The sequence below is a fragment of the Camponotus floridanus genome, unplaced genomic scaffold, assembly GCF_003227725.1.
Source record: "Camponotus floridanus strain SB8 unplaced genomic scaffold, Cflo_v7.5 scaffold30, whole genome shotgun sequence".
Classification (NCBI taxonomy): Eukaryota; Metazoa; Arthropoda; class Insecta; order Hymenoptera; family Formicidae; genus Camponotus; species Camponotus floridanus.
In genome coordinates this window covers 490004-494566 of record NW_020229437.1, presented here as the reverse complement: position 1 = coordinate 494566, position 4563 = coordinate 490004, and positions in this window count along the sequence as shown.

Genomic DNA, 4563 nt, shown 5'->3' with positions numbered 1-4563 from the left:
GGTAAAGAATGACTATCTTTAATTCTACGTATGACGTGCAAATACCTTCCCCGGCATTACCGTAACGATAATAAATGCGCGTAGTTTTACGCTCGTCACATTTCCTTATCGATCCTTTTCATCGGCTTATTATTGCCGCACAAATGCACGATTCCGCATAGTCTTCGTCGTTTATATTTCTTATCGAATTAATCGTTATGTCACGGTTACGATTAATAAATCATATATTCAACCTATTATCAAGATTCGACAATACCGTTATACCGCGCAACACCTTGTAAACGATTGAATCACGAAAACTCTCGAATGGAAATTGCTAGGAAGAGAGGTGATTTGTCTGAGTCGATTTTGAAAAAAATTTAAACCGCTAAGTCTCATCTATCTTTCGCGCACATTCTACACACATACACATATGCTTTTTGTCAAACTTTTATAGAAAATATCGTTGCATTAAGCTTACAATAAACGTCGATTGTCTCTTGAAATAAAAAGGCGATGTCGTGTTTGCGATGCTTCTTAAGTGAATGATAACGTGAATGTCCTTAATCGCACTAATTGCTTCGATGAAAGCTTCTCAGCAAGTTTCTCCACTCTAAAATGGAAAATTGACTCTGTCATACATGCAGTCTCCGAAACTGCGTGAGTTCTCATGGAATAAGCTCGGCAGGTAGTCGTGCAGGAATGAGGCAACAGCAGCTTGATGGAAATAATGCGAGCGGCAACCTTGTTTCGTCGTCGATGTGCGAGAGTTCCTGCAAATTGGAAGAGGCAAGGACTTCTAAGCTGCTTCTCGTTCGACGAGAGCGGAAGCGCCGGAATGTCCGGATTGCAACGGCGGGTAATTTCGCGTCACGTCGCGTCCCTCTGCGAGGATAGAACGAACGCCTTGATCTCACTCTCTCTCTCTCTCTCTCTCCTCTCTTGCCTCCTCTCTATCGGATCGATGCCAATCGGCATGGTATCGATGGCCGGCCGCCCGTAAAATTGATTCGCTTCCATCGGCTCCCTCGGACTCGACCACGAGCCGCAAAATCTCGTGGGAACTGAAAGGTGCTTCCTTACTTCTTCGTCGCACATCCGGTCCTTGATCCGTCTTACTCCCTCTTCCCTAGCGAAGATCGCTACGAACGTATTTTATTTTCTCTCGTCGTCAAGAGTCACGATCCTTCTTCGCCAGGCTGCCCGGCGCCGCTGTTTGCTTTTCCGAAAGTGGTCCGACAGAACGCGCACCTTCCGTCCCGTGCTACAGGTCGATAAGATTTGTCCCTCGGCCACGAGTGCCCGTTGCACTGTGCGACATGGCGTTCCCTCGAGTCCCTCCAAGTACCATTTTATGACCGATAAGTCCCAACGAAGATGGCGAAATATTTACCGTGCCTTTCTTCTCCTTTCTTTTTCTTTCTTTGCGCGATTGTTGAACGCAAAAAGAATGTCCTTGAAACACTCTACTTTGTCGGCATAAAGAGAAAAGTTTAGAAAGTACCAAAGTATTGCAGAACGCTTGTCAGGTACACATCCTTGACATGGAGAGAGATTGTTTCTTTACCATTATTTTATCCTTGACATGGAGAGAGATTGTTTCTTTACCATTATTTTATGTGCATGTACAACGAATATAATATATTTACGACTTTTAAAAAAGAAAATAAAATATAGCGTACTTAAACTCTTCATTTTATAATAAAAAATATATAAATATTAACGAGAGAGAAAGGGAGAAATATATTCGAGCAAGATAAAATTTAAAAACTTAAGTTTCGAGAAGAAGCAGTGTAACCGGTAGTACGTGCTTAAGCGAGCTGCTCGTAAAATAGATTCAAAAGATATTCGATGGGACATCATCATACATATACTATCCCATGGCACTTAAGGAACGGCGACAGCTGTAAAACTGAGTCTCTTAATTTAAGGCGAGCTCAGTTTCTATGCTGATATCGGGGTCGGGATTATCGGCATGCAGTGTTTTCTTTGGAATACCATCTGTCAAAGTTTCTCTAGTTAGCCGTTATGTGCGTACGCGGATCGTAAGGATATCGAATCGACGATATTTCACGTATATGATTCTTTAATGATACTTTATGCGCGCAGGACAGTGCCGTACCGTGCGCGAAATGCAATTTGAGAAACGTATTCCGCGAAAAGGTCAGGTGATATCTTTTAAATCAGAAACGTAACCCGTGACTCCTGCGCGTGTAAATTTGTAGCAGACGTTACCATAATATTAAATACAAACGCTTCATTGGCCATTTAATACGTCAGTCACATCCTGCTCACATTCTTGCTCTTCAGTCGTACTATCAAATACCATTATTACACGTGGTTTCTCTTCGATCCGTAGACACCACAACAGTGTGTATTGCCTGAACACGTGATACATGCATCCGTTGGATATATTCTTATCCCACCACCAAGAATTGATGCTCATATTCTGATGAAGATCCATCAGCGATATCTTTAAGCAAACGGTTAGTTTAATAATAAATTGCTCGACTGAATTGTTAAATAGAACGTTTATATCGTGCAATGTTTACCAAACTCAGGAATGTACCGGATACAGTAGCAATAATAGCCACTGTCACCGTGTGCGTGATTACGAGCAACTCTATCCCGACTACAATGGCGATTAATATAACGCCGAAACCAAATTCTATTAAATATGACCAGTCGCCGCTCATGTCCACCTGTCGGCCAATTGATTTGTCGAGTTTAACACGAACGATAATGCTTGTGAACAAGCATCGACGCGATGGCCAATACAATTTATTTCATGCGCTATAAATGTTTTTTTTAATTTAATTTACAAAGAGAGGGAGGGCGAGAGAGTATACCAGGTCAGAATACGCAATGGCGATGCCAAAAAGCTTCATGATAACGACGGTGATTAACGTTAATGACACTAGACCAGTAGCATTCCAGCTTTCCACTTTTGTCATGGATAATAGTGTCAAAAACAAAAGCACAAGCGTCACTTTCTATGAATAATAAAATTATTATTTTTATCTAATGTTGTCACAAATTGCAGCAAAAATTTTATTTTGATCTTAATGGTATTAATGTGAATCACTTTTTACCACAATCGTAGTTAATATTAATTGGAAACATAGCGACTTGCAGTTTTTAAGTAGCACGAAGTGAAAAATAGCTGCCAGCAAATAAAAAATTCTGTAACAATTAAGAATCAAACTTTGTAAAATTATACTGTATAAAAATAAATATAAATGTTATTAAAATATACTCACGCCAAAACAATGATTGTCACAATTCGTGGAAACAAATATGTTTTAATGACTGGTCTACAATAATATAAAATTTACATAATTAAGTATATAATTAAGTATATTACATATTAATTGTCAAATTTTGTCTAAACATAATCTTAGAATCTTAGAATGTTATTGATAATTATTGTAATGCATTAAAATCTCTTAGAATTCTGATTAATAAAATCAAATAAAAATTTAATATTGAAAATTCAATAAGTATATTCAATAAATCAATTTCATTTATTCTTAATATCCCTGTACCCACGAAAGTTCGACGGCCGCTACTCCAGCATAAAAAGACTTGTCAAGAACTTCGAAGATACCGACACCGATAAAGCAGGCTCTACGATTGGCTCTATCCTGAAAAATTCCGGAGTAACTATGTTCGAAGCAGCACATCGCACGGGGGTTTGAGTTCGACAATAGTAATTGTTCTTTCGACGAGCAACGGAAACCTACCCTCGGGCTCGGGAAAAAAGTCGGCGACGTCGATTCTGCGGACGACTTAGTTACTTTCTTTTACGTTCGATTAGTATCCGCGACGCGATGGCACGCGAAGCCCATGAACGTGACGGCAAGATGAAACAAAAGTCTTACGAATGCTGTTTTCTCGCCACATTCTCACGGCTTGCACTGGTTTCGGACACGTTCGGCCACAGGGGAATTGAGATCAATGTTTTGTAGGGACGTTCAACTGTGAAGCAATATAAAAAATTATTGCATTGAATAAAAAATGTAACATTTAGAAAACTGCGTGATAATGTTTGATAAGTATCTTACCGTTATTAAACCTGCATATATGTTGCAATTATCTAATTGCACCTAAATTAGCGTTATTAACATTGTATTTATTTATGAGGCTTTTGGTAGAATAAACAAAGAAAATAATATTTTCTTCTTCTCTTTATATCTTCTCACTCTATATAATTCCCTCGGCGTTTGTCTCTAAACCGCGTAAAAATCGTCCTGAATAAACATGGGGTAACTTCACCGGTCGAATGCACGTTCTCTTCGGCAAATTAAAAAAAAAATAGATGCACGAAGAAGGGGAAAGCAGGTTTGCAAGCACTGCGAAATAAAGTTTTACCGGGGCTAATTCGATCGGAAAAAATTCCGAAGGGATTTCCTTTTCTCTTCCGGACGGGACGAGGTGCCGTGCGCGCGTAGAACTTTATTTTTTCGTATCGGGCCGAGTTTGGATCGGACGCTCGTCCATTTATATGATTAAATTCCACCTGATACGCTCCCGTTCCATTCGAACTTTACAGACAACCTGCGCGAGAAAAAGAAATCCGAGAGA